At 46.8% G+C, this 23,487-nt stretch overlaps 1 protein-coding gene across 1 annotated transcript in view; it reads left to right on the top strand.

The window, feature by feature from the left end:
• The first annotated feature begins 18,873 nt into the window (after positions 1–18,873).
• Positions 18,874–23,487, top strand: part of sgms2a (sphingomyelin synthase 2a) — a 121,067-nt gene continuing 116,453 nt past the window's right edge. The window contains exon 1 of the mRNA XM_078403650.1: positions 18,874–18,920. The gene's annotated coding sequence lies outside the window, so the exon portion shown is untranslated. The remainder of the gene's footprint in view (positions 18,921–23,487) is intronic.

Below are 23,487 nucleotides of genomic sequence, written 5' to 3' on the forward strand. Positions count from 1 at the left end.
CCCTCCCCCTCCCAACCCACCCTCTCCTTTCCCTTCCCTCTATCCCCTTCCTTTCATTTCCACATCACTCCTCTCCTCCCATACCCTCCCTGCCTCTCGCTCTTCCCCCTCCCCTACCCCACATCCCCCTCTTCTCCATCACCCTCTGACTCTCCCCTTCCTCCCACCAACCCATTCTCCCTCCACCCCTTCTTTCCCAATCCCGGACCCCAATATCACGCCTTCCAATACTCTCCTACCTCCCCTTTCCACACCCCATTCCTCCCTTCCCCACCCCTTCCTTCCACCTCTGCCCCATTTCCTCCTCTCCCACTCTCCCTCTCCTCCCCCACAACCCCATTTCCGCTTCCACTTCCCATCTCCTCACCCATCCCTCTCTTCCCAGATACCTCTCCCATTCCTCCCCAACTCTCTCCCACTCCTCCCCAACCTTCATCTCTCTCCAACCCCATCCTTCCTCTCTCCACCCACCCCCTTCCTCTTCACCCCACTCCCTCTCTCTCCTATTCTCCCCACCCCATCCCATCCTCTTCCCACCCCTTCTTCCTTCCTCTCTTCTCAATCCCCCCCCCCTTCGCACCACCCCTCTCCCTCTCCGTTCCCTCTCTCCCCCCTACCTCTCCTCATCACCACTCCTTCCCCTTCCTCCCCTGCTCCCCTTCCCCTCCCCCGTCCCCTCATCTCCTCCATCCTCCACCACCCTCATCTCTCTCTCCATCCCCTCCTCTCCCTCTCCCCTCTCCCTCTCCCTCTCCCTCTCCCTCTCCCCCTCCCCCTCCCTCTCCCCTACCCCCTCCTCTCCTCTCCCCCTCCCCCTACCCCCTCCCTCTCCCTCTCCCCCTCCCCCCTCCCTCTCCCTCTCCCCCTCCCCCTACCCCCTCCTCTCCCTCTCCCCCTCCCCCTACCCCCTCCTCTCCCTCTCCCTCTCCCCTACCCCCTACCCCCCTCCCTCTCCCTCTCCCCCCCCCTCCCTCTCCCCCTCCTCTCCCTCTCCCCCCCCTCCCTCTCCCTCTCCCCCCCCCCTCCCTCCCCCCTCCCTCCCACTCCCCTACCCCTCCTCTCCCTCTCCCCCTACCCCCTCCCTCTCCTCTCCCTCTCCCCTACCCCCTACCCCCTCCCTCCTCCCCCTCCTCTCCCCCTAACCCCCTCCTCTCTCCCCTCCTCTCCCCTCTCCCCCCTACCCCCTCCTCTCCCTCTCCCCCCTACCCCCCCCTCCCTCTCCATCTCCCCCCCCCTCCCTCTCCCCCTCCTCTCCCCTCTCCCCCCTACCCCCTCCTCTCCCTCTCCCCCTCCTCTCCCTCACCCCCTACACCCCTCCCTCTCCCTCTCCCCCCCCCCTCCCTCTCCCCCTCCTCTCCCTCTCCCCCCACCCCCTCCCTCTCCCCCCCCCTCCCTCTCCCCCTCCTCTCCCTCTCTCCCTCTCCCCCTCCTCTCCCTCTCCCCCTACCCCCTCCCTCTCCCTCTCCCTCTCCCCCTACCCCCTCCTCTCCCTCTCCCTCTCCCCCTCCTCTCCCTCTCCCCTCCCTCTCCCCCTCCCTCTCCCCCCCTCCCCTCTCCCCTCTCCCTCTCCCCTCCCTCTCCCCCTCCTCTCCCTCTCCCCCTACCCCCTCCCCCTCCTCTTCCCCCTCCCTCTCCCCCTCCCTCTCCCCCCCCCCCCTCCCTCTCCCCCTCCTCTCCCTCTCCCCCTACCCCCTCCTCTCCCCCTCCCTCTCCCCCTCCTCTCCCTCTCCCTCTCCCCTCCCTCTCCCCCTCCTCTCCCTCTCCCCCTACCCCCTCCTCTCCCCCTACCCCCTCCTCTCCCCCTACCCCCTCCTCCTCCCCCTCCCTCTCCCCCCGCGGCGAGCCGGCCGGCCTCTTCCTCTCACCCAGTTGGGGTTGTTGTTGAGCTTGGCTTTCTTCACCTGCTTGTCCTCCATGGTTAGCGTTAGCGGCGGCGGCGGCGGCGGCGGCGATCAGCGCCAGGCGGATGGTGACGCGGCAGAGGCGGGGCCTGCGGGGCCTCACGGGAGGGGGAGGGGAGGGGGGAGGGGGGAGAGGGGGGGGGGAGGAGAGGGGGGGAGGAGAGGGGGGGAGGGAGAGAGGAGAGGAGAGGGAGGAGAGACGTAGAGGGAGGAAGAGAGGGGAAAGAGGGAGAGGAGGAGGGGAGAGGGGGGAGAGAGAGAGAGGGGGGAGAGAGAGAGAGGGGGGGAGGGAGAGAGGAGAGGGGGAGGGGAGGAGAGAGAGGGGGGGAGGAGAGAGAGAGGGGGGGAGGGAGAGAGGAGAGGGGGAGGGAGGAGAGAGAGGGGGGGGAGAGGGAGGAGACAGATCTGAGGGGGATGAGGAGATGGGTCTGGGAGAGTGGGATGAGGAGACAGGTCTAAGGGAGAGGGGGATACGGGTCAGAGGGGAGAGGAGACCGAGGGGGTCTGAGGAAGAAGGGTGTGAGGGAGGGGGATAGGGGTCAGGGGGGAGATGTGGCTGAGGAAGTGTCAGGGGTCAGGGTCAGGGAGGTCTGAGGGAGCAGGGTCTGAAGGGGAGAAGTAGAGGGGACCAGAAGGCGAGGGGGATCATCAGACTTCGTCCACCCTGTGTCCCACCCCCATTTCTTTGTCTCGCTACTCCCGTCGGGCTGAAGGTACAGAAGCTTGAAAGTGCGCAAAAGCACTCAGGAGCAGGTTTGTTCACCTCTGTCAGAAGTAACTCAGCGGGTCAGGCAGCATCTCTGGAAAGAATGGAACACTTTGTATTTTGCCTAAGTTTCCACCATATGCATTTCCTTTTAACTTTATTTTTGGAGCTCTTCTGTGGTGTTTTAAAATATTTAAATGTGTTAATCATGCAAATTATTGAAGGATTGCCTATTACTTCACAGCCACGTATGCCAACACTAATTAAATAAATCTCCACATAAATGGCGACACAAGAAGTTGGAATCTTGAACAATATATATAGTACTGAATGAATCATCTATGGAGGAATAGACAGACGTTTTGGGTCAGGATCCTCCTTCACAGTGATGGTGTAAGGGAAAGAAAGCTCCCTCTGGTTCTACATTTCACTCTCTACCTTATCAGATCCCATTATTTGCACCCCCTCGGTCAACTCCATTTATCACCTCCAACCTCAGTTACTATCTCCGTCCTTCTCCCCTCCACCAGACTGATCGGCCATGGATCCACCAATTACTTGCCAGCCTTTGCTCCGCGCCTTCCCCTCACTTCTCTCTCCCCCTACTGTCTCTCCTGCACTCCATAGTTTAGTTTATTGTTACGTTACCGAGGTACAGTGGAAAGCTTTTTGTGCGTGCTATCCAGTCAGCAGAAAGACAATACATGATTACAACCGAGCTGTCCATGGTGTACAGATACACGATAAAGGGAATAACGTTTACAGCAAGATAAAGTCCAGTAAAGTCTGATTAAAGATAGTAAGAGGGTCTCCAATGAGGTTAATTCATTGCCATTTACACCAAAGTGCAGTCAAATTCACAATAGACGATAGACAATAGGTGCAGGAGTAGGCCATTCGACCTTTCGAGCCAGCACCGCCATTCTATGTGATCATGGCTGATCATTCATACTCAGTACTCCGTTCCTGCCTTCTCCACATACCCCCTGACTCCGCTATCATTAAGAGTTCTATCTAGCTCTCTCTTGAAAGCATCCAGAGAATTGGCCTCCACTGCCTTCTGAGGCAGAGAATTCCACAGATTCACAACTCTCTGACTGAAAATGTTTTTCCTCATCTCTGTTCTAAATGGCCTCCCCCTTATTCTTAAACTTTGGCCCCTGGTTCTGGGCTCTCCCAATATTGGGAACATGTTTCCTGCCTCTAACGTGTCCAATCCCTTAATAATCTTATACGTTTCAATAAGATCCCCTCTCATCCTTCTAAATTCCAGTGTATACAAGCCTAGTCGCTACAGTCTTTCTACATACGACAGTCCTGCCATTCCGGGAATTAACCTAGTGAACCTACGCTGCACTCCCTCAATAGCAAGAATGTCTTTCCTCAAATTTGGAGACCAAAACTGCACACAGTACTCCAGGTACGGTCTCACTAGGGCCCTGTACAATTGCAGAAGGACCTCTTTGCTCCTATACTCAACTCCTCTTGTCATAAAGGCCAACATGCCATTGGCTTTCTTCACTGCCTGCTGTCCCTGCATGCTTCCTTTAAGTGACTGATGAACAAGAATTCCTTGTTAGCATGAAGCTCAAAGTGTAACCAGTATACAGTAATGATAAATTCAACAACTAACGCAGAACAGTAGAATGGTGTAAAGATTATAGTGTAAGGTGAAGTGGGATAAACATACAATAACAGCCTGAAGAGGCAGTTAAGAGTAAGCATACGTGGCAGTGCCTCCAGCAAGGGTGTGTTGAAAAACTGGTTGGATCAGGAGTCTGATAATTGTGGGAAAGAAGCTGTTCTTTCAGGTTTTCAAGCTCCTGTATCTTCTCTCAGAAGATAGAAGAGTGCGAGTGGCCAGGATAACAGACATCCATAACAATAGCTCCTGCCTTTCTGAGGCAATGCACTGAGAATATGGACCAGATGGAAGGAAGTTTTGAGCCTGTGATGGACTAGGCAGAGTTCACCACCCTCTGCAGGCTTAGGCAGTCAAGAGTTGCCATTCCAGGCTCAGATGCATCCCATCAGAATACTTTTTAAAGCGCATCTCTCGAAGTTCGACAGGGATCTACGGGGAACTGTGCATTCCCATCTGTACTGAAGTTGCAGCTTTTTGCAAAGTGCCACAGACCTATTCCTTTTCTGCCCACATTCTACCCCATGCCAAGTTCCAATCATATTTTTGCTTTCCAATCCAAATTGGTTCCTAGCACATCAAGATTAAATTCCACAGCCATGCAGTTAAATCCCTCTTTGGGATATGTTCATTAGGGGTTAGTAGTTGCCACATTATGTGAGGCAGTGCCTCACGTAAATGCTTTCAATGGTGGAGAGATCTTTGCGGTAATGGATTGGATTGCAGTCTTCGACATTACTGTGCCATCCACATTGGACAGTAGGCTTCTTGCTCTAGTTTACAGTTTCTCAACAAATCTCAACAAAAATCAAAATTGTTAATCGGTGCAGAGGGAAAATGTTTAATCTTTCGGTCGATGACCTTTCCTTGGGACTTCAAAAAGTTAGAAATCAAACATGTTTTAAGCTAGAGAGATGGGTGAGGTGTGGAGAGAAGAAAGGGATCGCCTTTGACAGGGTGGAGACCAAGAGAGAATTAACAAAGGGAAGTGGTGCTCACTGTAAGAGAGTGGTGAAGCCTTGTTAGTAACAACTGATCTGTAATGGAGCAAGTATGAATGGGAGGAGGTGAATGAGGAAAGTCGTTTGATGAAAATAAAGTTGTTGGAACTACAAAACGAGTTGATGAAGGGGTGGCTTGTTTGTGTGATAAATTGGGCTACATCCACAACTCTGCAATTTCTTGCAGTCTTGGGGAGAGCTGGTGTCATACCAAGTTGTGATGCATCCTGATAGGATGCTTTCTCCAGTGTATCTGTAGACGTTGGTTGGAATCTCTGCAACCTGAAGTACATTTGATTTTTAACCCTTCCCAGTTCTGATGAAAGATCATTGACCTGTAATATTAACTCTTTCTTTCTGCATAGATTCTCTGAAGAAGGGTCTCGACCCGAAACGTCACCCATTCCTTCTCTCCCGAGATGCTGCCTGACCTGCTGAGTTACTCCAGCACTTTGTGAATAAATCGATTTGTACCAGCATCTGCAGTTATTTTCTTATAGATTTTCTAGCATCTTTTTGTTGTTTATTAACACTAGTCTTTTTATAATTTCCAAGATTATTCAAACTGAATTCAAATTGCCACAGTGCAGATCAAATATATATTCACTGATTTATTAGTATAATCAAACAAACTACTACACTACCACACTCAGTGAAGCATCATTGAATTGCTTCACAAAATCATAGCTTGACACAATGGGAGCAGCTCTCCAGCAGAGGGCAATAGGATCACATATTACCTCGGGTAGAGAGTGTGGAACAATGGCTTACATTAAGCTGCAGGATGCGTATAATGTTTACTCAGCTGTCTCATCGTGATTCCACAAAATTTCCTGAAGATTGATTTTATTTACTCCTGATGATGATTCCCAAATAGGTTGGAATACCAACCTATTCCACATCCATGTAATGTGAAGAATATTTAGCTCAACATGTTACAGTTTCAAGGGCAGCACAGTGCAGCAGTGGTAGAGCTGCTGTCTTACAACGCCAGAGACCCAGGTTCAATCCTTACTACAGGCACTGTCTGTACGGAGTTTGTACGTTTTCCCTGTGATTGCGTGGGTTTTCTCCGGGTGCTCCGGTTTCCTTTCACATTCCAAAGACGTGTGGGTTTGTAAGTTAAAAGGACTGGACAAGCTAGATGCAGGAAAAGTGTTCCCAATGTTGGGGGAGTCCAGAACCAGGGGTCACAGTCTCAGAATAAAGGGGAGGCCATTTAAAACTGAGATGAGAAAAAACCTTTACACCCAGAGAGTTGTGAATTTGTGGAATTCTCTGCCACAGAAGGCAGTAGAGGCCAATTCACTGGATGAATTTAAAAACACGTTAGATAGAGCTCTAGGGGAAAGCGGAATTAAAGGATATGGGGTGAAGGCAGGCACAGGTTACTGATTGTGGATGATCAGCCATAATCACAATGAATGGTGGTGCTGGCTCGAAGGGCCAAATGGCCTCCTCCTGCACCTATTTTCTATGTTTCTATGTTTAATTGGCATCTGTAAATTGCCCTATTGGATAGGATGGAACTAGTGTGTGGGTGATCGCTGATCATTGTGGTCTCGGTGGGCCGAAAAGCATGTTTCCACGATGTATCTCAAAACTAAACTAAACTAAAAAAGTTTCAGCAACCAAAGAAAAGACCTGCCTTTATTTAAAAGTGTGAACAACTTCTACACGTTTGTAAGAAGTTAGCTAGTGATTGATGGACAAATATATTTATTCCTGAGCTGAATAACCAACATTATTCCATCAGCATTGTGACGTTTAAAATCTTCACCCTTGGGTTAAAATCTCTCCATCGCCACCTTTAGCATTACAATTCTTGTAATTGTTGGACTTTTGTTCCACTAACGCTGCTCAGACAGGAACAAAGTCAATCCACATCCCATCTCAGTCCCTTTTTTTCTTTTGTATCTTTCTTAAAGCATGCCACTTTCTTATTTCATTATCTGTCTTCATTCCCCGGTCTTTAAACCAATGTCATTTTTGTTTGAGCAAACTAAGTGCAGAAGTAACTCAGCGGAAAAGGCAGCAACTCTGGAAAAAATGGAACACTTTTTATTTTGCTCAAGATTCCACCATATGCATTCCCTTTTGTCTTCATTTTTGGAGCTCCTAAAATATTTTAATGTGTTAATCATGCAAATTATTGAAGGATTGCCTATTACTTCACAGCCACATATGCCAACACTAATGAAATAAATCTCCACATAAATGGCGACACAAGAAGTTGGAATTTTGAGCAAAAATATAGTACTGGATGAATCATCTGTGGAGGAATAGACAGAAGTTTTGGATCGAGATCCGCCTTCACAGTGATGGTGTAAGGGAGAGAAAGCTCCCTCTGGTTCTACATTTCACTCTCTACCATATCAGATCCCATTATTTGCAACCCCTCTGTCTTCTCCATTTATCACCTCCAACCTCAGTTACTATCTCCGTCCTTCTCCCCTCCACCAGACTGATCGGCCATGGATCCACCAATTACTTGCCAGCCTTTGCCCCGCTCCTTCCCCTCACCTCTCTCTCCCCCTACTGTCTCTCTTGTACTCCATAGTTTAGTTTATTGTCACATGTACCGAGGTACAGTGAAAAGCTTTTTGTTGCGTGCTATCCAGTCAGCAGAAAGACTATACATGATTACAATCGAGCTGTCCACAGGGTACAGATATATGATAAAGGGAATAACGTTTAGAGCAAGATAAAGCCCAGTAAAGTCTGATTCAATATAGTAAGAGGATCTCCAATGAGGTTAATTCATTGCCATTTACACCAAAGTGCAGTAAAATTCTTTGTTAGCATGAAGCTCAAGGTGTAACCAGTATATGGTAATGATAAATTCAACAACTGATGCAGAACAGTAGAATTGTGCAAAGATTATAGTGTAAGGTGAAGTGGCATAGTGGATTCGCGAATGGTATGTTAGCATTCACAGCAAGAGGATTTGAGTATAGGAGCAGGGAGGTTCTGCTGCAGTTGTACAGGGCCTTGGTGAGACCACACCTGGTGTATTGTGTACAGTTTTGGTCTCCTAATCTGAGGAAAGACATTCTAGCCTCAGAGGGGGTACAGAGAAGGTTCACCAGATTGATCCCTGGGATGGCAGGACTTTCATATGAAGAAAGACTGGATAGACTAGGCTTATACTCGCTGGAATTTAGAAGACTGAGGGGGGATCTTATAGAAACCTATAAAATTCTTAAGGGGTTGGAGAGGCTAGATGCGGGAAGATTGTTCCCGATGTTGGGGAAGTCCAGAAGCAGGGGTCACAGCTTAAGGATAAGGGAGAGGTCTTTTAGGACCGAGATGAGAAAACATTTCTTCACACAGAGAGTGGTGAGTCTGTGGAATTCTCTGCCACAGAAGGTAGTTGAGGCCAGTTCATTGGCTATATTTAAGAGGGAGTTAGATATGGCCCTTGTGGCTAAAGGGATCAGGGGGTATGGAGAGAAGGCAGGTACAGGTTACTGAGCTGGATGATCAGCCATGATCAAATTGAATGGCGGTGCAGGCTCGAAGGGCCGGATGGCCTACTCCTGCACCTATTTTCTATGTCTATGTTTCTATTCTGAGGTGTGTGGACGCGTCCTGTCTGCTCAGGTTCAAGCAGGTGCCTCGGAACTCGTTGGCCGGTGGTTTTTGTTCTGAGGCTGGACGGTGATCCCGAGCATGCTGCTGGAGCAACAAGGGAATTTTTCGGTGCTGGTGGTCAATTCTTGAGTGGCCAGGTCGGTCACCCAATCTGAACCCAATTGAGCATGCCTTTTGTATGCTGAGGAGAAAGTTGGGGAGGGACTGGCCCCCAGGCCAGGCTGCGGTGCAGGCCTGTCGGACCGTCGCCAGAGGGGACACCCAGTGACTGGTGGTGTCCATGAATCGCGGACATCGGGCAGTCGTTGCATGCAAGGGATGTGCGACATGCAAGGGATAATCCCAATGACGTCAGATTTGGTAAAGGGGAAGTGCAACGTGACATGGGTGTCCTTGTACACCAGTCACTGAAAGTAAGCGTGCAGGTACAGCAGGCAGTGAAGAAAGCTAATAGCATGGCGGCCTTCATAACGAGAGGATTTGATTATTGGAGTGAAGAGGTCCATCTGCAGTTGTATGGGACCCAGGTGAGACCACATCTGGAGTAGTGTGTGCAGTTTTGGTCTCCTAATTTGAGGAAGGACATTCTTGCTATTGAGGCAGTGAAGCGTAGGTTCACGAGGTTAATCCCCGGGATGGCGGGGCTGTCATATGGGGAGAGATTGGAAAGACTGGGCTTGTATTCGCTGGAATTTAGAAGGATGAGAGGGGATCTTATAGAAACGTGTAAAATTATAAAAGGACTGGACAAAAATGTTCCCAATGTTGGGGAAGTCCAGAACCAGGGGCCACAGTCTAAGAATAAAGGGGAGACCATTTAAAACTGAGGTGAGAAAAAACTTTTTCACCCAGAGAGTTGTAAATTGGTGGAATTCTCTGCCACAGAAGGCAGTAGAGGCCAATTCGCTGGATGAATTTAAAAGAGAGTTAGATAGAGCTCTAGGGGTTAGCGGAATTAAGGGATATGGAGAGAAAGCAGGCATAGGTTAATGATTGTGGATGATCAGCCATGATCACAATGAATGTCGGTGCTGGCTCGAAGGGCCAAATGGCCTCCTCCTGCACCTATTTTCTATGTTTCTATGTTCAACAGGATGTTGGGCATGACGACTTTCATTTGCATGGCATTGCTGTGTCCCTGGCATTGTGGTGCCCTGAAATGTGGGGACTATGTGTGGGCACTGCTGTGGTTTCTGCATGGTGGGGCCAGGATGTGTGGAGGTTGGCCTTTGTTGGAGTCCGACAATGTGCACTTTGACCACATGTGATTTCTTCTATTGCAGGTCTCGAGTTCTGGAGTACCGAGGCAGGTGGATAGATGATGGGTCTTTGTCCCAAACATTATGGAGGGCACTGTACAATTGCAACTTTTGAAAAATGCAGGCATCAATCTTAATAGCAAAAAAAGTTATTGAATAATATGCATGGGTCTTTGTAACTTGTAGTTTACTATTTGTTTTAAAAGATTTGCATCTTAAACATTGCAATGAATTTTGCACTAGCAACTATTAATTGTTGATTATAGTTGAACTTTATATGGGTAAATGAGGAATGGTCATTGGTAGAAAATTGTATTCTGTATTTTATTCACCAGTGGTCTAATCATTTTGAAATTACCAACCAATCATTTTCAAGAGATATTGATTTAGATAGAGCTCTTAGGGCTAAAGGAATCAAGGGATATGGGGAGAAAGCAGGAATAAGGTACTGGTTCTGGATGATCAGCCACGATCATATTGAATGGTGGTGCTGACTCGAAGGGCCGAATGGCCTACTCGTGTACCTATTTTCTATGTTTCTGTGTTTCTGTTTCTAAGCTGAAGTGGCATAAACGTACAATAATAGTCTGAAGAGGCAGAGTTAAGAGTAAGCGTACATGGCAGTGCCTCCAGCAAGGGTGTGTGGAAAAAACTGGTTGGATCAGGAGTCTGATAATTGTGGGAAAGAAGCTGTTCTTTCGGGTTTTCTAGCTCCTGCATTCGGGTTTCAAGCTCCTGTATCTTCTCCCAGAAGATAGAAGAGTGCGAGTGGCCAGGATAACAGACATCCATAACAATAGTTCCTGCCTTTCTGAGGCAATGCACTGAGAATATGGACCAGATGGAAGGAAGTTATGAGCCTGTGATGGACTAGGCAGAGTTCTCCACTCTCTGCAGGCTCAGGCAGTCAAGAGTTGCCATTCCAGGCTCAGATGCATCCCATCAGAATACCTTTTAAAGCGCATCTCTCGAAGTTCAACAGGGATCTACGGGGAACTGTGCATTCTCATCTGTACTGAAATTGCAGCTTTTTGCCAAGTGCCACAGACCCATTTCTTTTCTGCCCACATTCTACCCCATGCCAAGTTCCAATCATATTTGCTTTCCAGTCCAAATTGGTTCCTAGCACATCAAGATTAAATTCCACAGCCATGCAGTTAAATCACTCTATGGGATATGTACATTAGGGGTGTACATATTTGAAGCTTTGTATTTTGGAGAATGCTTGTGCTAAAGAGAGAATACTAGGCATTGAACATTGAAGATAAAGAATAGAAAATTTACAAAAAGCCGTTCAAATTTCAGCATCTTGAGTTCTGATCTTCAAACAATAAGGGTAAAGGGCAGTTTGCATTGAGTGAGAGGAAAATACTGTGGACAATTGTGAAGCTGTTCACTTTTAAGGGCTAGTATCATTTAAATGGCGATATGGTGGGAAATGTTGGTGTACAAGATTCCGGCTGTCCTCGTATAACAGTCAGTCAAGCAATGACATATGTTCAGCATGCACTCAAGGCTGGGATTGGACCACATCTAAAGCAGTGGTGGGCAGTTTTTGTCTTGCCCAAGGATATACTTGTCACAAAGCAAATGCAACAAAGGTTTATAATGTAGAAACAAGGAACTGCAGGTGCTAATTTACAAAATAGGTACAAAATATGCAGGAGTAACTCAGCGGGTCAGGCAGCATCCCTGGAATACATGGATAGGTGATGCTTTAGGTCAGGACCTACTTCAGCTTATGGTCCCGCCCCAAAAGGTCACCTATCCGTGTTCTCCAGAGATGCTGCCTGACCTGGTGAGTTTTTCCGGCACTTTTTGTCTTTTTTTGCCACAAAGGTATAGAAACAGAAAATAGGTGCAGTAGTAGCCTATGTGACTGATATCTGGAATGGAGGACATACTGAACAAGAAGAGATTGGGTTAACTAAATTAGTATTGATTAGAGGAATGGGAGCTAATCTAATTGTTCTAAAGATACAAAAATCTGCAGAATGGAGGGAGGATGTTTCTCCTTAGCTGGCCAAAATATCTTCATCTCGAGTCACAGAACCATATGTCATGGAAACAGGCCCTCTGGCCCAAATTGTACATGCTGACCAAGTTGCCTAACTGAGCTAGTCCTGTTTCAAGTCCCATTTGGTCCATGTCCCTCCAAACCTTTCTTATCCATGAACCTGAGCAACTTTTAAATGTCATAATTGTAACACCATCACCACTTGCTCTGGTGGCTTATTCCCTGTATGCATTCACCCTCTGAGTGAAAAAGTTGCCCCTTAGATCCCGATTAAATCTTTTCACTCTCACCTTAAGCCTATACCCTCTAGCTTTAGACTCCCTCACCGTAGGGTAAAGACTATTCACCTTATCTATGCTCCTCATCTATATATTACTAAAACTCTCATCTTGGTTATTCCCCCATTTGTTTGTTTGTTTGTCCTTGTCCCGTATGTTTCTTTGTGCGGTTTTCATCCGGGAAAAAAAACGGTACACGATAGCGCAACAATTTTGGGCCCACCCTACTCACCATTCCCCCGCGGTCTGAATAAATCGACTTTTGTTACTTTTCAAAAACAATTTACCTAATAAAGTTTAATAAATGTGCTCTCCCCTGCCCCCCTCCCAGGAGGATCAGCGGGTGGACCATCCCGTCCCGACGTGCCCCTTGCCTGACCTTCCTCCCGAGGTGCAACGTGGCAGCATAGGGTCCAGCAGAGTCCAACAAGAGGGCCGTCGCCACCGTTTGCCGCCGATCATTGCAGGAGACGTTTCGGGTCCACGCCTCGCTCTGCCCGACACGATGGACGCCCGGGACCGACACAAATGGCTCCTTCTACCCTTCACTGTATTCTGTCACAAAAGGCTGTGGATCAGGTCGTTAAATAAATTTAAGCAGATTGATTTTCAGATACAAAAGACTTTTAAAAGAATGGGAATAGAGGCAAAAAATAGAACATGGAAAAGTACAGCACAGAAAAAGCCTCTATGGCTCTCAATGTCTGTGTTGAACATGATACCAAGACAATCTAATCTCATCTGCTTGCACATGAGTCATATCCCTCCAAATCCTGCACGTCCATGGGCCTATCTAAAAGCCCTTGAACATCCCAGTTGTATCTACCTCCAACACCACCCCTGGCAAGTACATTCCTGACACCCATTTCCCTTTGTGTAAAAAGAAACTTGCCCCACACATCTCCTTTAAACGTTGCCCCTCTCACCTTAAAGCTATGCCCACTAGTCTTCCAGCTTTCTCTCCCCTATCTCAATCAGTCCGAAGAAGGGTCCCAACCCGAAACGTTACTGATCCATGTTCTCCAGAGATGCTGCCTGACCCACTGAGTTACTCCAGCACTCTGTGAAACGTTACTGATTCATGTTCTCCAGAGATGCTGCCTAGTTACTCCAACATTTGGTGTGTTTTTGTTATATTTCTTTATTATAGATTATCTATGTGTTTTGTGTTTACAGGCCTGTTATGCTGCCACAAGTAAGAATTTCATTGAAGGACACAAAGTGCTGGAGTAACTCAGCGGGTCAGGCAGCATTCCTGGAGAACATGGATAGATGACGTTTTAGATCGGGACCCTTCTTCAGACATGAGAAGGGTCATTTTATTCTTTGTGCCCCTTTTAGTAAACAAGTATCTGCGGTTCTTTGTTGCTACACTTCTTAAGAATGTAATTGTTCCATTGCTGGTACATATGGCAATTAAACACTCTTAACTCTTGGTTATTAAGATCTTAAAGTTATATATGTGAAGGCAGAAAATACAAAGCTGAGATCTCGTATCCTCTCTCCATTCACATGTATTTTTTCACAGGTCCATATACTGCTGGTTTTGCCCAGATTAGATTTTAACAGCAAAATGCAGTTAAATTGTTCAAAGTACATTTCGTATTAGAGTTTTCTAATGTGCTGAGAAAACAAATACCTTCAGTGATTGTAATATTTCTTAATCCACCTCAAGGCTTATCTTGGACAGTTCAAATATTTACACCAGCTGCAAACAAGACAATAAACTGCCACATCTCCTGTGTAGTATGGTAAACTATATCAGATCAATTTATTGATTGGTTTTTAAAATAATATGAACTCATTCAGCCCCAGAACAGCCTTGTCCTACTGAACTAACGTGAACTTGGTGCGACTGTTTTTCTAACAACCAGCAGCATTTAACAAAAGGTCTGCTAGATAAAAACATAGAAACATAGAAAATAGGTGCAGGAGTAGGCCATTCGGCCCTTCGAGCCTGCACCGCCATTCAATATGATCGTGGCTGATCATTCAGCTCAGTAGCCTGTACCTGCCTTCTCTCCATACCCCCTGATCCCTTTAGCAAAAAGGGCCACATCTAACTCCCTCTTAAATATAGCCAATGAACTGGCCTCAACTACCTTCTGTGGCAGAGAATTCCACAGACTCACCACTCTCTGTGTGAAGAAATGTTTTCTCATCTCGGTCCTAAAAGACTTCCCCCTTATCCTTAAGCTGTGACCCTGGTTCTGGACTCCCCCAACATCGGGAACAATCTTCCCGCATCTAGCCTCTCCAACCCCTTAAGAATTTTATATGTTTCTATAAGATCCCCCCTCAGTCTTCTAAATTCCAGCGAGTACAAGCCCAGTCTATCTAGTCTTTCCTCATATGTAAGTCCCGCCATCCCAGGGATCAATCTGGTGAACCTTCTCTGTACTCCCTCTAAGGCAAGAACGTCTTTCCTCAGGTTAGGAGACCAAAACTGCACACAATACTCCAGGTGCGGTCTCACCAAGGCCCTGTACAACTGCAGCAGAACCTCCCTGCTCCTAAACTCAAATCCTCTTGCTATGAATGCCAACATACCATTCGCTTTCTTCACTGCCTGCTGCACCTGCATGCTTGCTTTCAATGACTGGTGCACCATGACACCCAGGTCACGTTGCATCTCCCCTTCTCCCAATCGGTCACCATTCAGGTAATACTCTGCTTTCCTGTTCTTGCCGCCAAAGTGGATAACCTCACATTTATCCACATTATATTGCATCTGCCATGCATTTGCCCACTCGCCTAATCTATCCAAGTCACTCTGCAGCCTCCTAGCATCCTCCTCGCAGCTAACACTGCCACCCAGCTTCGTGTCATCCGCAAACTTAGAGATGTTGCATTCAATTCCCTCGTCCAAATCATTAATATACACTGTAAATAATTGGGGTCCCAGCACTGAGCCTTGCGGTACCCCACTAGTCACTGCCTGCCATTCCGAAAAGGACCCGTTTATTCCTACTCTTTGCTTCCTGTCCGCCAACCAATTTTCTATCCACCTCAACACTGAACCCTCAATACCGTGTGCTTTATGTTTGTACACCAATCTCCTATGTGGGACCTTGTCGAAGGCCTTCTGAAAGTCCAGATATAACACATCGACTGGTTCTCTCTTATCCACTCTACTAGTTACATCCTCGAAAAATTCTATAAGATTCGTCAGACATGATTTGCCTTTGGTAAATCCATGCTGACTTTGTCCGATGATTTCACCACTTTCCAAATGTAATGCTATCACATCTTTAATAACTGACTCTAGCATTTTCCCCACTACCGATGTTAGGCTAACTGGTCTATAATTCCCCGTTTTCTCTCTCCTTCCCTTTTTAAAAAGTGGGATTACATTAGCTACCCTCCAGTCCTCAGGAACTACTCCAGAATCTAAAGAGTTTTGAAAAATTATCACTAATGCATCCACTATTCCTGAGGCTACTTCCTTAAGCACTCTGGGATGCAGCCTATCTGGCCCTGGGGATTTATCTGCCTTTAATCCATTTAATTTACCTAACACCACTTCCCGACTAACCTGGATTTCCCTCAGTTCCTCCATCTCTTTAGACCCCCGGTCCCCCGCTATTTCCGGCAGACGGTTTATGTCTTCCTTAGTGAAGACAGAACCAAAGTATTTGTTCAATTGGTCTGCCATCTCCTTGTTCCCTGTTTCCGACTACAAGGGACCTACATTTGCCTTAACTAATCTTTTTCTCTTGACATATCTATAAAAGCTTTTGCAGTCTGTTTTTATGTTCCTTGCCAGTTTTCCCTCATAATCTATTTTCCCTTTCCTAATTAAGCCCTTTGTCCTCCTCTGCTGGACTCTGAATTTCTCCCAGTCCTCTGGTATGCTACTTTTTCTGGCTAATCTGTATGCTTCATCTTTTGTTTTAATACTATCCTTGATTTCCCTTGTTAGCCATGGATGCACTACCTTTCCTGGTTTGTTCTTTTGCCAAACTGGGATGAACACTTGTTGTAGTTCATCCATGCGACCTTTAAATGCCTTCCATTGCATGTCCACCGTCAACCCTTTCAGCATCAATCGCCAGTCTATCTTGGACAATTCACGCCTCATACCCTCAAAGTTACCTTTCTTTAAGTTCAGAACACTTGTTTCTGTATCGACTTTGTCACTCTCCATCCTAATGAAGAACTCTACCATATTATGATCACTCTTGCCCAAGGGGCCTCGCACAACAAGACTGCTAACTAACCCTTCCTCATTACTCAATACCCAGTCTAGAATGGCCTGTTCTCTCGTTGGTTCCTCGACATGTTGGTTTAGAAAACCATCTCTCAAACATTCCAAGAAATCCTCTTCCTCAGCACCCCTGCCAGTTTGGTTCACCCAATCTATATGTAGATTGAAGTCACCCATTATAACTGCTCCGCCTTTAGTGCATGCATTTCTAATTTCCTGCTTGATGCCATCCCCAACCTCCCTACTGCTGTTAGGTGGCCTGTACACAACTCCCACTAGCGTTTTCTGCCCCTTAGTGTTTCGTAGCTCTACCCATACCGATTCCACTGATGTTGTAGGATAACTCTCTCATGGTGCCATTTCCAATTAATTATTAACAGGGCATTTCGGGTGCACTGCAAACCCGTTGTACACGATAAGAAGAACAGAAAGTGCTGGAGTAACTCATGGGGTCAGACAGCATCTCTGGAGAACATGGATAGGTGATGTATAAGAAAATAACTGCAGATGCTGGTACAAATCGATTTATTCACAAAATGCTGGAGTAACTCAGCAGGTCAGGCAGCATCTCGGGAGAGAAGGAATGGGTGACGTTTCGGGTCGAGACCCTTCTTCAGACTGACCTGCTGAGTCTGAAGAAGGGTCTCGACCCGAAACGTCACCCATTCCTTCTCTCCCGAGATGCTGCCTGACCTGCTGAATGGATAGGTGATGTTTTAGGTCAGGATCCCTCTTCAGTCTGAAGAAGACACCCGAACAGAAATGTCACCCATCCATGTTCTCCAGAGATGCTGCCTGATCTGCTGAGTTACTCCAGCATTCGGTGTCCTTTTGTGTAAACCAGCATCTGAAGTTGCTTGTTTGTAGAAGATAGGAACATATACATAGATCAAGGGAACTGTTAACACTCTCTCTGCTCCTATCTGTTATGTCTTTTCTTACTTAGATGTCCATGTTTGTGTGGAGCACTGGTAATTTTGTGTTATTGCACTAGTAACATTGCTTCTACCTAGTAAATGTGAGGTCAGATTCTACCACAATGGGAAGAGAATTTGAATTCAGCGTCACAAATCTGGAAATTAAAGTTGGGAAGCAGTAAAAGGAGTCCTTTTTCTCGGTGAAACCAAGCGCAGACTAGACTGGGCAATCGTTTCGTTGAACACCTTCACTAAGTCGGCTTTGGCCTAAGCGATCTCCCGGTTGCCAACCATTTTAACTCCCCTACCCATTCCCATGTTGACCTTTCTGTCCTGGGCCTCCACCACTGTCAGAGTGAGGCCAAAGACAAATTGGAGGAACAGCACCTCATATTTTGCTTGTGCAGCTTACAGCCCAGTGGTATGAATATTAATTTTTCCAACTTTAAGTAACCCATGCATTCCTTCATGCATCCCTGTCGCTCCCCCACTCTAGTCATCCTACTAGTTTCACTGTTTGTATCCACTTATTATCACCTTTTCCACAGCCAATGTTCGGTGCAAATCAACACCTGCAGTCCCTTCCTACACATTCATTACAAGTAATCAGTTATGATTACGGAAATTCACCCTTACAGAATGCTACCCAAAAATTCATTCTCATGGAATTGATGTAAAAAGAGTAAATAAATAAACACAACATTTATATTTTTCAACCTGTGATTCTGGACACATGCACGGGACATGAGACTTTGTGTAGTGGAGAATCATGATATTGACCATTTTTCTCAGAGACTCTCCCACTTCGAACATGGCAGAGAGGAACGGTGGGGGGGGGGGGAGAGAGGGGGGCGGGTGGGGGGGGGGGGGGAGAGGGGGGCGGGTGGGGGGGGGAGGGGATGCTTGGACTATCTTTCTGTACCAGTCTCAGTGCACTTTCAATAATAAAAATCAAATGAATTTGAAACAGAAATGTTTATGGCATTCACTTTAAATGATAAAAAGTCAGGCAGAAACAATGCTAACAATGGAGATTAGATTAGAAACAGCCATGTGGGAAAGGGGTATGGAAATGTGATTAGAACTATTTGCTTGTGCAGTGGATAAACAGCAAAACAGACCAGCTGGACCAAATGTCATCTTTTCATGTTGCAACTTCTATGTATTTATAGATGCTGTACTCACATCACACGGTTGTTTTGTGGAAGCGCAGTTTCGCCAGACACACAGTTAATATAATACCATGCTGTATGTGTGGTTGAACACAAGGTGCTGGATTAACTCAGTCGTTCAGGCAACATCTCTGCAGAGGTGACGTTGTGGGTCGGGACTATTCTTCAACTGACTGGTGTTGGAGGGAGAACTCTGGAAACGAGAGGTGGGGCAGGATAAAGCCTGGTAAGTGATAGGTGGATACAAATGAGGGGGAAGGGGTTTGATTAGCAGATGGGCGGACAAAGACTAGAGTTGAAAGGAAGACAAAGGGGGTAGAAAGGGAGACAAAAAGAGGAACAAGTGGGTGACAGATAAGGAGAGATGTGTGAAAGAGGAGTGAAATCCAAAGCTAAAGGGAGGGATATGGTTTAGTTGAGCCTAGTTTAGTTTATTGTCACGTGTACCGAGGTACAGTGAAAAACATTTTGTTGTGTGTTTCCAGTCAACGGAAATACGATATATGATTACAATTGAGCCGTCCACAGTGTACAGATACAGGATAAAGGGAATAACGTACAGTGTAAGACAAAGCCCAGTAAAGTCTGATTAAAGATAGTCTGAGGGTCCCCAATAAGGTTGATGGCAGCTTGGGACGCTCTCTAGTTGTTGATAGGATGATTCATTTGACTGAAAACAGCTGGGAAGAAACTGTCCCAACATTTTGCCTGATGGGAGAGGGGAAAAGAGGGAGTGACTGGGATGAGACTCATCCTTGATTATGCTGGTGGCCTTGCTGAGGCAGTGTGCAGTGTAGATGGTATCAATGGATAAGAGCTTGGCTTGTGGGATGGTCTGGTCTGGTCTGCGTCCACAATTCTCTGCAATTTATTGTGGTTTTGAATGGAGCTGGTTCCCAAACCATGCTGTGATGCATCCCAAGAAAATGCTCTCTACGGCGCATCTGTAGAAGTTGGTGAGAGCTGTTGGGGACATGCCAAACTTCCTAAGCCTTCAAAGGAAGTGGAGGCGTCAGTGTGCTTTCTTGACCATTGCTTCGGTATGGTTAGTCCAGGACAAGTTGCTGGAGATATTTACTCCTCTGAACCTGAAGCTTTCAATCATCTCTACTTCGATACCACCAATGTTTACTGGGATATGTGAAGTTGATCAAAATCTCCTTTGTCTTGTTGACATTGAGAGAAAGGTTGTTGCCTTGGCACCAGGTTACGAGGGACCCAATATCCTTCTTGTTCTCCGTCTCAAGCAGAATATGAGGTGCTGTTCCTCCAGTTTGCATACGGCCTCACTCTAGCAATGGAGGAGACTCAGAAGGGTCCCGACCTGATACGTCACCTATCACCTAGCGCGATGTAAAAGAGGTCATATCAGGAGCACTGATTGCAGTAGATGAGGTTAGATGAGCTGCATTAAAAGGTAGCCAGCATCTTCAGAGACCTATATATTAATCTTTTTTTATTGTTTACTAGACCAAGTGGACCAGTTGGGCCCAAACCTCTCCTGCATTGGTGCAGCACCCTCTCCTCCCCCCCTCTCCTCTCCCCCCCTCCCTCCCTCTTCCCTCCTCCCCTCCCCTCCCCCTCCCCCTTCCCCTCCCCTCCCCCAATCCCCCTTATCCTCCCTCCTCCCCCTCCCTCACCCCCTCCCTCCACCCCCCTCCCTCCCCCTCCCTCCCTCGGAGATAGACTTAAATGTTAAAATGTGAATAACTTTTAAAATATGACACCCATTTCAATTAAACTTCTTCCATTAGCACCAAAGGGACGACGAGCAGTAAGGTGGGCCTAAAATTGCTGTGCTATCGTGTACCGTTTTGGCTGTAGTTCAGGAACAAACAAACAAACAAACAAGAGTTTTAGTATATAGATTATGGTGTTTTCAAAGTATTATGTTTACATATCTGTTGTGCTGCTGCAAGTAAGAATGTCGTTGTTCCTTTTCGGGATATATGACAATAAAAGACTCTTAACTCTTGACCTCTGTCTCACCTGTGTGATTCCCCCATGCTGCTCTGTAGCCCCTCGGAGGGAAGAGTGTGTAACCCTAATCACGCTTGCCTGGTACCAACCACACACCTCAGCCTTAGTCCTCAAGGGTAGAACTCAAATGCTCTGTTTCACTAGGCACATCCCAGCATTGCTCAACTCAGTTCCTGCAAGCGTATTTCCCCTTTCACCAACGTACAAAGATAAATACCGCAGCTTGATTCATTCCATGATGCAAATGGTGTTACGCACAAAATGCTGGAGGTGGTGGGTCAGGCAGCATCTCAGGAGAGAAGGAATGGGTGACTTTTCGGGTCGAGGCCCTTCTTCAGACTGATGCAAGACTGATCTTTCCTATGCAATTGGTGTTATTCGACTTTAGAATTTACCTTAGACTTTAGAGATACAATGCGGAATCAGGCCCTTCAGCCCACTGAGACCGCGCTGACCAGCGATCCCCGTACACTGGCATTATCCTACACACTAGGAACAATTTACAATTTTATCGAAGCCTGCATGTCTTTGGAATGTGGGAAGAAACCGGAGCACCTGGAGAAAACCCATGTGGTCATTGGGAGAACGTACAGACAGTACCCATAGTCAGAATGAAACCCCAGTCCCTGACACTGTAAGACAGTAGCTCTACCGCTATGCCACTGTGTTGCCCTTATTTCTGGGTATAAATTACTACTCTTTTGGTAGTATACCTCAATGTACTTGGACTCTTTCTCAGAACACTTGCTTAGTGTAGACTTCACTCTACTACAATTGGCAGACACTAAGCTATCACTTGATGCTATATCTGGCTTTAGATGTCCAGAACGCAGAGCCTTTTTTGTGACAGTCAATGTCGGTTTCATGTACCGGCATCTTCAAAAAAAAGTTCAACGCCATTATTTTGACATGACGCACTTGTTTGTTAAGGGGGCGACCGGCACCTTTTTGTCTACAAATAAAAGCGCTGCCAGAACCCACAGACTGACAAATATAATCCAATGTTAATGTTTCCACTAAAGTCAAATATATATATATATATATTTATACTGTATATATATACACACACACACTCACACACATACTGTGTATATGTAAACCTCTGCTCACCTGGAGGGGGTGTTTAAGTTCTTGGTTCCTGGTTCTTGCTCCTCCAAAATATTCCAAATGGAATTTAAACTGGAGATGGCGGAGTATGGTCTTAAGCAGGAAGGGCTTCTTGGAGAAGAAGTGCTGCCTTAAATTTAGATGCGTCTGGCTGAGTAACTATAGTAGGGTGGAGACTATTCCATGCTTTAATGAAGACTATTCCATGCTTTAATGGTCCCTGAATGAAGGTGAGAGAAGAGGTGCAGGGACTGGTTTTGCACATCCTGTTGCTACAGGAATAAGTGCCTGTGGAAGGGGAGGGGTGAGTAGGAGGTATGAGCAAACTAAGGATTATTGGAGTGAGGGGTCTTTGTGGAAAGCAGAAAGGGGTGGGGCCAGTAAGATGTGACTGATCGTAGTAGGATCTCATTGAATCTGATGGAAATGTCAGAGAATGATGTGTTGTACGCGAAGGTTGGTAGGTTGAAAGTTCTTAAGTTCGTAAATTTGTAAATCATATGAACAGAATTAGGCCATTTGGCCTCTTGAGTCCACTCTGCCATTTAACCATGCCTGGTCTATCTTTTCCTCTCAACCCCATTCTCCTGCCTTCTCCCAAAAACCTTTGACACCCTTACTAATCAGAAGGCAGTGGAGGACAATTCTCTGAATGCATTCAAGAGAGAGCTAGATAGAGCTCTTAAGGATAGCGGAGTCAGGGGGTTTGGGGAGAAGGCAGGAACGGGGTACTGATTGAGAATGATCAGCCATGATCACATTGAATGGCGGTGCTGGCTCGAAGGGCCGAATGGCCTCCTCCTGCACCTATTGTCTATTGTCTATTGTCTATTGAAACTGTCAATCACCTCCGCAGCCACCTGTGGCAATGAATTCCACAGATTCACCAACCTCTGATTAAAGAAATTCCTCCTCATTTCTAAAAGTACGCCCTTTAATTTTGAGGCAACGTCTTCTGGTCCTGGACTCTCCCACTAGTGGAAACATCTTCTCCACAACTACTCTGTCCATGCCTTTCACTATTCGGTAAGTTTCATTGAGGTCCCCCCTCATCCTTCGAAACTCCACGAGTACAGGCCCAGTGCTGTCAAACGCTCATCATAGGTTAATCCAATGATCCCCAGGATCAGTAAAGAGAAGGATCAAGAGAATGAGAAGCTAGTGCGACTTGGGTGGTGGAGGAATGCATTCCCTCCGTCTCTATCCCTTCCCCACTCAAGTCGCGCAGCTTCTCATTTTTATTCAACAAACAGCTAACAATGGCCTGTTTCCTTTATCATCGTTACTTTTTTGCATATCTTTCATTCATTGTTCTTTATCTCTTTACGTCATCGTCTATATCTCTCCTTTCCCTTATCCCTAACCAGTCTGAAGAAGGGTCTCGACCCGAAACGTCACCCATTCCTTCTCGCCAGAGATGCTGCCTGTCCGCTGAGTCACTCCAGCATTTTGTGTCTTTCTTTGGTTTCAACCAGCATCTGCAGTTCCTTCACACACAGGATCAAGGGAACTCTATCCCTGATCTACCTGGGGTGATGGGGGTGGCGAGAGATGAACTGTGGGGAATGGATGAGATATGGGTGAGGACTCGACTGTAAGGTGGGGGGGGGGGGGGGGGGGTTCTGGGTGGGGAAACACCATTTCTGAAGAAAGAGGTTGCTCTTTCTTGAAATAAAGATGATACATGATCGTGTGACTTGAATCAC

Source organism: Rhinoraja longicauda, chromosome 1 (assembly GCF_053455715.1).
Source record: "Rhinoraja longicauda isolate Sanriku21f chromosome 1, sRhiLon1.1, whole genome shotgun sequence".
NCBI classification, from domain to species: Eukaryota; Metazoa; Chordata; class Chondrichthyes; order Rajiformes; family Arhynchobatidae; genus Rhinoraja; species Rhinoraja longicauda.